The sequence below is a fragment of the Spermophilus citellus genome (genome assembly GCF_964194105.1).
Source record: "Spermophilus citellus genome assembly, chromosome: 8".
NCBI classification, from domain to species: Eukaryota; Metazoa; Chordata; class Mammalia; order Rodentia; family Sciuridae; genus Spermophilus; species Spermophilus citellus.
The window spans coordinates 138,458,280-138,470,027 of NC_138189.1; positions in this window are offsets into that span (position 1 = coordinate 138,458,280).

The window sequence follows — 11,748 nt, forward strand, 5'->3', positions numbered from 1 at the left end:
GGAATCCCAGTCTTTGCTGCGCCCCAGGGTGAGGGTCCTGGGCTACACCCTTTTCTTTTGCGACTGGAAAGGCTGAACAGGTTAGGGCCAGGTGAGGAGGTGGATGTTGAGGTGGAGCATGGGGGTGCAGCTAGCGCTGCTGTTGGGTAGGTTCTGGCGGCTTCGTGGGCACAAAGGCCAGCTCTGGGCAGAGGGAGTGGATGCCACCTCCTGGTGGTTGGGTCCTCTGGAACTGCTGTGTACACCTGCTGCGCTGGGGCAGACGCGGGCACGGCCAGGTGCCCCGCGCAGCCAGGCTTACCCCTGCGGGCTTAAATCCGTTATCCCAGCGGTCATCCTTCCTGCCCCGTTCCACGCTCGAGCACCGAAACGCGCCCCCACGGAGAGTAGAGAGGGCCGGGGGCATCTCGGCGCTGCTCGCCCCACTGACTGCTCCTCACAAAAGCTCCAACGAGAACAAACTTGGCTCAGCTTAATCCATCCCACCTCTGTAAAGGCGAAGGGACCCAACCCTCATGGTGGAGCTGGCCAGTGACTCCTTAGATACGCTGCGTGGATCCCAAAGTCCGTCACTGGGGACCGCGCGAAAGAGTTGTGTTGAATCCAATGAAGCCCTAATTACTGGAGACTCATTATCTCCTAAAGCCTGTTTACTATCAATCAGACACTTTAGCTGAATTTATTAATAGCATCTTCCCAAGCAACAAGGGGGAGGCGTTTGCTTGGGATTTAAAAGCAAAAGACAACAAAGCTCAGGAGCAGAGAGAAGGTAAATTACGCCTCCTTGGGAAGAAGTCGCAAATTAGAGCGAATTTGTACTGAAACTTTCTGATGCATAAAAATCAACAAAACTTCACTTGGTATTATGGTTTTGCCTGTTTTTAAGATTTTATATCACTCTCGTAGCCCTCCTTTTGGTAATTTTAAGTTTGACTTATTTTCCATGTGCAATTTTGCCTTAGCATTCTCTTGGTTTGATTTTACAAGTCACGTTTAGACTTTGTATCAAGGTTCTTTGAAAAATATACACTATATTCTTCGTCTTACTTATCTTGTTCATAAGGTTAATTATTATTTGTAAAGGAGGTAGGTGTGTTGGTGGGTCTGTAGATATTGACTAGTGCTGTAAATGAACTTAATAATGCGTTAGTGTACTGACTAATAACATTAGTATTCTTAATTTGAACACTGCAACTGTCAACTCTAATGGAACTTTAGATCATCTAGTTCAACCCTTTCCCTACACAAATGAGAAAACAGGCCAAGAGCAGTTGAATCACTTGCCCTTTTAATAATAGAACTTGAAACTTGGTGCTATGGTGTCAAGCTCAAAAAGTGCTTTATGTCATTGAGTTGAGTTCTTGAAGTGATATGACAATGAAAATTTTAAATTATAGGCAATTTTCAGACACCACTCCTGGTGTATGCCAGCAGTGGCCAATGCCTCAGTCAGCTATATGACTGAGTAACAGCAGAAGGACTTCTCAGAAGAAATCATATATATAGGTGGGGCATGGCGGTGCCTGCTTGGAATCCCAGTGGCTTGGAGGTTGAGGTTGGAGGATCATAAGTTTGAGGCCAGCCTGAGCGACTTACACCTAGTCTCAAAGAATATTTTAAAAATGGACTGGGGATGTAGCTCAGTAGTAAAGTACCCCTGGGTTCAATCCCCAGCACCAAAAAAATTTTAAAAAAAGAAAGCCCACATATAGAAGGGAGTGTATGTTAAATAGATATGTGCTGAGAATGAAAGAAATGAGTCTTAGAGTGGATTTTATGCTGAAAACTCTCAAGAACTATTGGCTATTTTTATAAACAGGTTATACATGAAGACTTGTGTTTTGGGAAAAATCATGCAAGAAATGAAATGAAGGCATAAAGTGGCAACTTACTAATACTGTTCAGAAAGGATAGGTTTTAAAATTAAGGCTGAGGTATAAAAATAGAGATATTCTAGGGGAACTCAGATGGCTTTATTTACCAATGATGTAGGAAATCAGCAAGAGAAGACTCAAGAAAATGGCACAAGCAACTGATTTGGTTGACTAGAGGTGCTGTTAATAGGAGAAGGGAATAAAAAATGGAGAAGCAGGTTTTGGAGGAAAGAACAAGTTCAAACTATTGGAGATTTGGGGACATCTTTGGAGATTCATTGGAATTAAGGTAACCTCTGAGCTGTGGATAAGGTTTAGGAATCTTTAGCTAGCTTTAGGTTGAAACCAAGAATATATGTGAAATCTTGAGAACACAGACCCCTAAAGAATACCAACATTTCAGAAGACTAGAGAAAGTGTCCATGACAGAGGACAGAAGAGGGAAAGAGGCAGGAAGGTGTACCATGGAAAGTGAGGCCAGAGAGGGACCAAGGAGGAGGCAGGCCATGAGGTCAGAAGGGGTGAGACCATAGGGATCTGCAAAAATGCTCCTGAACTTGACTTGTTAGTAGCAACAGTTCCAAAGATAAGTTTCAGAGAAGCAAGAAAGGAAGAATATTAGTTTTGCCTGCTGCCATAACACTGCCACTAATTCACTGCAGCTTAAAGCAACACAGTTTTATTTTCTCACAGTTCCATAGCACACAAATCTGACACAAGTCTCACCAGGCTAAAAACAAGGTGCCAGCAAGGCAACCTTCAAGCCAAGGGTTCAGGGATGATCTGTTTCCTCACTTATTCAAGTTGGTGGCAGAATTTAGTCTCTCGGGTTGTGGGACTAAGGACCCTGTTTCCTTGCAGAGGGCTCTTTCTGGTTTCTCAAGATCACCCATGCCCTTGACTCATGGTCCATTTCCTTCATCCTCAAAGTCTCCAGTGGTAGATAGAATCCTGGGCTCTCCCTCTTGAAATCTCTCCTCCCTGTCTGTCTCTCTCTCTGACTTTCTTTTCCACTTTGAAGGGTCCCTGTAACTACACTGGGCCCACCTGGATAAGCAAGGCCATTCTCCTTGTTTAAGGTCCTCATTTGGAATCTTAATTCTATCTGCAAAGACCCTTTTGCTGCATGAGGTTACATTCCCAGGGACCCAGTGTGGACATCTTTGGGGGACTATTTTTTTCAGTCTGTCATAGAAAGTTAGAACTATTAGCAGATAATGGAGACAGTCTTTCTAGAAACCTAGTTGCTAGGGAAAGGAGATACCCACACATTTAGATTATCTATCATGTGATCTGCAGTTCTGAATAGTAAGCTTTACTCTTTACTCCTGAATTTTGAACTAAGAAATGCAAGTATCTGCCTAAATATCCTGAAATTTGTGTAAGCATTTTAGAGTGCCATACAAATATAAGGTAATACAGTGGAAATGTTAGTTTTTGTACACTTTAAAGTCTTCGATGTAAAAAGGCCACATTACAGCTAACTAAAGATATATGTATAAAACATAATTTGAATACTCATCAAATTACGGCTTAAAAAAAATAAAACCCACATTAATTGAAGTGTATGTCTAAAGGACAGAACACAAAAAGAAACTATTTAACCTTGTTCTTTATTTTGTAGGCCAAAACTTTAGTGCCATTTAGTGAGGATTAAATATTGGAATCTAACCTTAAAGGTTAATGTTCTGATCTTGGGAATGTGGGTTGTGAAACTAGAGCTAAGATTGAGTCTTGCCTTTTCTGCCTGGTAGCCTTGTGTGGCCTTGCTAAACTACTAATCTCCCTGAGCCTCACTTCTCTTATGTATAAAATGGCATGTTAATATGAACCTTCATCATAAGGTGCTGTAAAGATTAACGTGCTACACAGTAAGTACTCCACACATCACTTCTTATTCTCCTTTTTCCTTGGCCCAGGGAAATCAATCTGTCCTTTGCTTCTGACTTTATATTCCATGCTCTCAAAGAGGCTTGTCCTGACCACCCTTCCCCAATTTAAGTTCAATTTCCTAATTACCAACAATCACAAGTTCTTTACTTTTCTGTTACTATGATAACCACAGGTATTTGTTTATCCTCTACTTTCTATCCTGGACTATACACTTTTAAAATCAGGAACCATGTATGCTCTACTAATTTCTATAATTGTAGTGTCTGACATAATTTATCATCATGAATATTTTTTGTATATTCATTTTTATGTGGTGCCGAGGATTGAACCCAGTGTCTCACACGTATGAGGTGGGTGCTCTACCACTGAGCTATAGCCCCAGCCCCATCATGAATATTTATTTATATTTATTTATTTTTCTTTTTTAAAAAAATATTCATTTTTTAGTTGTATTTGGACACAATACCTTTATTTGTTTTTTTTAATGTGGTGCTGAGCACTGAACCCAGGGCCTCTTGCTTGCTAAGCGAGCACACTACCACTGAGCCACAATGTCAGCCCCATGAATATTTATTCAGTGATTTTTGCTCTGCACTGACTGACCTCCTCTGAATTTTTTAAGTGAAACATTAGCCAGTGAGAAATAACGAAATTCCTGGTGCACTTTATTCTGAGTGGTGCTAGTTGCTTCTGTGAAGCTATCTACATTTCATATCAAGTCTGCAATGTCTTTGGAAGAAGCTGTCTCAGATGCCATTGTTACCTGTCTCTTAGTCTCATTTGTGACCTTCAAAGTCAATTTTTTGTGTACCCATTAGATAGATAATTCCAAAAAATAACCTCTAATCTTGGTAAAAGCGTGCAGTATTATTTGTATGATGTGATATCAAATCATTTTCATATTTTTTTTGTTTAAGGTCTTTTAAAGTCAATTATGGTTGAGTTGTGGAAATGTGGCATGTCTATGGCAAGATGAAAATTCCTCGCATTCAGAGATGTTTCTTCAAAAGTGTAGATTGCAGTTTAAAAATATGATTAGCTCCTCTGTTATTATGTCAGATCATAAAACTACAAGCTTTCTGGACCACTGTTTTCTCTCAATACATAAATGCTTTCACTTTTTTAAGAATATCCCCCAAATATTAGAGGGCCCCCTAGTCTAAGCTTTGACACAACTACTTATCTATAATAAACTGTTAAGATACCTCTATATAAGGATTAATTGCATACGTTTTTCTAAGAGTTAATTTGTTGGAAAGGATTTTTTCCCCAAGGATCTTGTAGGCTTTTATAGCTCCTTTTATTTCTGCTTTTCCTCTAATTGCCTAGAAACCCTTTGCTAATTTTACTGCTGCAGTGCTACTGCATCAAAAAATTAATCATCCTAATTGCTTGCTTGATACCCTCCCATCTCCCTCCTCCCCCACCCCCTTCATCATTCGTTCTGTCAGCATTTATCTGCTCCCATTTGTCATGTGCCAGTGTGCTTTGGGACACTGTGAAGGCAGAAATCAGAGTGTTTTCTGGTGAGCTTTTATTTGTCTGTTTTGTGTTTTGTAAGTTGTCTCACGCTGTTTTGGGGGATCCACATAAAGTAGTATAAATCCTAAATAAATAAGTAAATATATCATCATAATGTTTATATAAATATAATATCTTGCACATGGTGCCTACCTGGTGTTAATTCAATTTTCATGCTTAGCTAAGGACTATGAAATAGTAATCCTATATCCAGGCTTGTACCTCTGATAATATCACTCTCTGACCTTCTGTGGTTTCTCACTTAGATCTAATTCAGACTCCTTTGGTTGCTTTGTAGTACTTTTGTTGCTTAAATCTCAATAAGGCTGTGTTTTCAACTACTGTTTTTGTTGTTAGGGTTATTTTTCACTTTCTGCTGTATTTCTTGAGGTATTTCACTTGCTTCTATGTCCTTCCGACTTAGAAGAAAATGCCCAGTGTCGGTTATAAGCATGTATTAGTTAAGAGGTAACACTCAAATAGAAAATTTTTAAAATCTCAGACATTCAGCACCATTTCTGGAGTCTGGTGTTCCTGAGGAGTTGATGGCTATGTTGGTTAATGGTATCTGTTGGCCTGACTGGGCCTTGACTTACCCAGATATTGGTCAGACATTATCTTGGTGTGTCTTGTGAGGGTGTTTCTGGATGAGTTTGAAATAAAACAGAGTGCCCTCCCTAACATGGGTGGCTGTCTTCCAGTTAGCTGAAAACATGGATAGAGCATGAAGGCTGACCCTTCTTCCAGGAAGAGATATTCTTCCTGCCTGACTGCTTGACTAGGACCCATACTGAAACCTTGACTCTTCTTGGCTCTCAGGCCTGCTGGCTTTCAGACTGGAACCTAAACCATCAACTCTCCTGGGTCGCAGGACTTCAGATGCAGGCTAGAACTAAGCTCTTTGCTCTCTTGAGTCTCTAGCTTGCAGTCTTCAGATCTTGGGACTTCTCAACCTCCATAATTGTGTCAGGTAATCCTGTATGGTTAACCGATGCATCATATCCCATTGATTTGTTTCTCTGGAGAATCCAGACTCTTAAAATGGCTCTCCATACCACCTTGACAGAGTATAGGAGCACATAATCATTTCTATGGATTCATGAAAAGCGATTGATAAGATTCAGTTCTCTTTCATAATAAAAACAAGCATCAAACTAGGAACAGAAGGAAACTGCCACAACATGATGAAGGCCACATGTGAAGGCCCACAGTGACCCTGGACTTGGTGGTGAAAGACTGAAAGCTTTTACTCTGGACCTTAAGGAAAACAAAAGACTTGGGCCGTTATGCTCAATGGGGTGTAAGTCCTAGCCAGAGAAACTGGGCAAGAAAAAGAATTGAAAGATATCTAAATTTAGAAGAAGTAAAATTGTCTCTCTTTGCAGATGACATGAATCTTATATGTAGAAAGCCCTAAAGAATCCAAACACAGAAGACAAAGACAAAAAGTAATAAATGTTAGGACTAGTAAATGAATTCACTAAAGTTGCAGGGTACAAAATAAATACCTCCAAATTAATTCATATTTAGACATTAACAACTAAGAAATTAAGGAAATAATCCCATTTACAATAGCATCAAACAGAATAAAATACTTAGTTTGATTCCTATGAAATACACTACTAAAAAAATTTTAAAAGATACAAATAAATGGAAAGACATCCACATTCATGGAGTGGAAGGCAATATTGTTAAGATATACAGGTCAGTGCAATCCCTATCATAATACTAATGACAATTTTTGAAGCAGTAGAAACATCTATTCTAAAATTCATGTGAAATTGGAAGGGATCCTGAATAGCCAAAGCAATCTTGAGAAAGAAGAATAAAGTTGAAGGTTTCCTACTGTCTGATTTTGAAACCTTTTATAAAGCTACAACAATCAAATTAGTGTAGGACTGGCATAGAAACAGACATACACCTGCTGAATCAACAGACCAAAATAAACTCTTGCATATGTGTCCAAATGGTTTTCAGCAAGTCACAGGCCACTCATTGTGGAGTTAACAGTCTTCTCATCAAATATACTGGGGGAAACTGGCTCTTAAAATGAATTGAAGACTTAAACCTAATAGCTAAATCTATAAAATCCTTAAAGCATGGAAAAACTTCATGACATTGGATTTGGCAATGATTATTTTTAAAATGACATCAAAAGCACAGGCAACTAAAAACATAGGTAAATCAGACTACTTCAAAATTTAAAAATTTCTGAACATCAAGGACACAATAAACAGAATGAAGACCCTATGAGGATGAGAAAAAAATATTTATAAATCATATATCTGATAAGGGGTCAGTGTTTAGAAGATGTAAAGACATCTTAAAGCTCCACAATAAAAACCAAAACAGCTTCCTGAATTTAAAAAATGGGCAAAGGATTTAAATAGTCATGTCTTCATAGAAGACACTCAGATGACCAGCAAACCCGTGGAAAGACACTCAGCATCACTGGTCATCAGGGGAGTGTGCGCGTCAGAACCGCAGCATGATGCCCCACATTCCTGTTAGGGCCACTGCTGGATAAAACAGTATGGGCAAGGGTGTGTGCCCCATTGTTGGGAATACAGAACAGTGCAGTGCTACGGAGAGCAGCACGGAGGTTTCTCAAAAAGCTGAAAGACAGAATTATCACCTAATTGGGCAGTTGGTACACAGCGAGAAGAACTGAACACAGGGTCTCAAAATGACGTATACAGCTATGTTCACTGTAGTTATTCACATTAGCCAAAAGGCAGAAGTAACCAGGTGTCTGTTGACAGATGAATGTATAAACGAAATGTGGCAAATACAATAGAATATTATTCAGCTTTAAAAACAAATGAAATTCTGACACATGCTACAACTTGGGTTGAATCTTGAGGGCATTAAGGTAGATGAAATAAACCAGTTACAGAAAGATGGATACTGTGTGATTGTACTTGGTCAGACTCAGCGAGACAAAAAGTAGAATAGGGCTGGACAGAAGAAGGAAGGGGACGTTGTCATTTAATGAGCAGAGATTTAGCTTTACAAAATGAAAATTTTTGAGACTTGTTGCACAATAGTATGAAGTACTCAACACTGTTGAACTATACAGTTGAAACTGGTTGAAATTGTAAAACTTGTATTTGTTCTATCACAGTTGTAAAAATACTCCAGTGAATTATTTCTGTTTTTTGTAGTATTCCCTATCATCAGGCCTCTCAAGGTTTCAGGAAGACCTGACAGTGTATTTAAGAAACGAGAGGTGACAAGGCTTGGAATGGAATGATACATTGGCACCATTTTGTGATAGACATGAGCTTTGTGATCTAATTCGTGTCAGCCAGAGCATCATTGAATAGATGGGTGACTGCAAATTTAAGTTATTAGAAACCATTAGGTCTGAACATTAACCTTGGACTTGGCTGGGCAGTGGTGCACACCTATAATCCCAGCAGCTCAGGAGGCTAAGGAAGGAGGATCATGAGTTCAAAGCCAGCCTCAGCAATTTAGCAAGGCCCTAAGCAAATCAGGAGAACCCTGTCGCCAAATAAAATACAAAATAGGGCTGGGGATGTAACTTAGTGGTTGAGTGCCCCTGAGTTCAATCCCCAGGACCCACCAAAAAATAATAACCTTGGACATCTTCTTAAAGGAGACTATTATCCTATATAATTGTATTGTCTACAGAATACTTTGTGAATGATTACAGTACATTTTAAACATATTTCATGTCCATAGTAAAGTAGATAGAACCATTTCTGTGTAAGTAACTTCACAAGGTAATGCTACTCTAAATTTGTAAATTCCCTAGAGGTTTGAAAATGTATTTTGTTGCATCTGTGTGGTTTCTTATGAAATTTATTATTATATTATGCATATAATAATAGAGTGGTATGTAATGAAAAGAGAAGATAACAGTATACTAGCAAAAAGTTCTGTATTCTAATCATGTTTTTCACATTTTTAAGAAAACTTTGATCAAGTTTTTAAATCTGTTTTCCTGGGCTGGGGCTGGGGCTTAGTGGTAGCATACTTGCCTGGCATGTGTGAGGCACTGGGTTCAATTCTCAACACCACATATAAATAAATAAAATAAAGCTCCATCAACAACTAAAAAATTTTTAAAAAGTAGATCTGTTTTCCTCTTGTAGATTAGAAATGTAATACCTATGCTCTTTTAATATATAAAAAAACTAAGTTAGCTAGTCCTTTTATGTAAATGTAAGATCATAGTCTTTAAACTTTAGGGAAAAAACCCACAAACTTTGAAGGTCAAGCACTTCCTGAGCCTTTTCTGAAGCAGTAGTACTATTTCTAAGGGAAAGTTCAGAAGAACTGGCCTACAGAAAATAAGTACAGTGGATGCTCTAGATGAGTTAAAGCTAGAGTGCCAGAGGGGCTCACCCTGCTTACCTCTCTTGCTCTCCACCTGGCAGGCTGGGCAGCAGAGCTCAATCAGAGCACTTAGAGTGCATTTTTCAACTAATTAACTGTTGGGAACCTGAGCATTGTTCATTTTGAAAGAGAAAATATGGATCTATAGTAATATTAATGTTCATTTTTTTCATTATTATTACTATTAGATTATGTGTTTCTGTTTTACTCAAGGGCTATTCTAGCAAATCACACAAAACACCTTTTATTGCATTATAATAAACTACTGAAAACTTAGACTTTTAGAACAGTGAAGCTTTTAAGTTGACAATATGCCATTTGCAAATATCCTATTTTCTCTGCCAGTAAAGTGAAAATTAAGAAACTTTACTGTTGTTACTCAGATTGATCTCCTAATTCCTATCCCAGTTACACCTTTTATGATTGAGAGAGACCAAATGACCCTTACAAATGAATCAATTTTTCATGGGTTGACTCTTGTCTATGAAGATGACAGCATTAATACACTTGAGTATAGAAAGCTCCTGTAAGGTGGAGTGTTTTTGAGAAGGTACATTTTCAAAGTAAATTGTAGTGGCATAGCCAGTATGTGGGAAGAAAGCAAGTTAACTGGCCCATACATTGATGTAAAGTTTTGATCTCATTGAAAAGGGTTTTTATCACTTGAGCTAAATAAGAAAATGCTTTATTTTAACTCTTAATTTGCATACCATCAATTTACCTGTTTAATATGTGTAATTTAGTGGGTTTTGGTATATTACCATTACCTATTCCAATACTGGAACTGTCCATCACCGAAAGAGAAGCCTTGTGCACATTAACCCTCCCCTCAACCCTTCTCTAGGCAGTCTCCAATCTATTTGCAAACTCTATGGTTTTGCCTGTTTCTTCCAAGTGGGATCATACAATATGTGGGGTTTTGTGACTGACTTCGTCTACTCAGCATTTGATGTCCATATATTTTGTGGCGATATCCTTACTCCATTTTTATTGTAGAATGCTGTTTCACAATATGCTATTCTAAATATTGTCAGTTCATAAGTTGGACATTTGATAAATGATGGAAATTTTTTGGATTCTCAGTTCATAAGTTGCTGGACTATTTGTTGGATGGACAGATAGTTTCCACTATTTAGCTAACATGAAAAATATTTTAACATTTGTATACAAGTTTTTATGTGGACATTCAATTTCTCTTGGATGTGTAGGAGTGGAATTGCTGTCATAATTGTCTTTTAGCTTTTTTTTAAAAAAAAAACTGCCACATTATTTTCCAAAACTATTGATAACATTTTAAAGTCCCACACTCCTAACAGTGTATGAGTTCCAATTTCTCCATGTTCCCAGTAGTTGTTATTGTCTCTTTTCTATCATAGCCATTCTGGTGGGTGTAGAGTGTTTTCTCATTGTTAAGCCTTTGTTTCCTAAGCAGACCCATGTACATGGATAGGTATGTTCTGAAGGGTCTAAGAGTGCTAACAATTACTTTTTAAAAAGTTTCTTTCATGTTGGCTGTTAACTTTGGAAAAAGAGTAATGTATCTGAATTCTGGATTATCTGGATGACTGAAACTGTATAAATCAAAGCCTGCCACACTGCATTAATCTTCACATTTACTTGTTTGAAAGTCTATTGGTACCAAGAAACAAAACTTGAATTTATGTGCTAATGGATGGATAGGAGGATGTAATTATATAACTCATGTACTTCTGCCAAAAGTCAGCCAAATTGTGTTTGTCTTTTACTCATCTCAAAGCCATAAGGAACAGAAGTTTTGCAATACTGGAACAGAGGAATGGTCGGATAATTGCGTAGTTACAGGATTATAGGAATTCTCTATAGTGGACAGCTTGTTGGCAGCAAGGCCCAGATTTGTCTGGTCTTTTAGGTATTATTTGATTCTGGCAAACATTCCATTATATGTGTGATAAAAATTCTTTTCCTTTAGCTTCTTTGGTGCTTAAATGTAAATGTATATTAGTTTTATAATTATAAAATTTCCAGTTGTCCATATACACTTAAGCAGCATTATAATAAAACAATTTCAGGACATTTAGGAATCATAGTTTTTCATATTTTTAAGGTGGTCTACCTATTA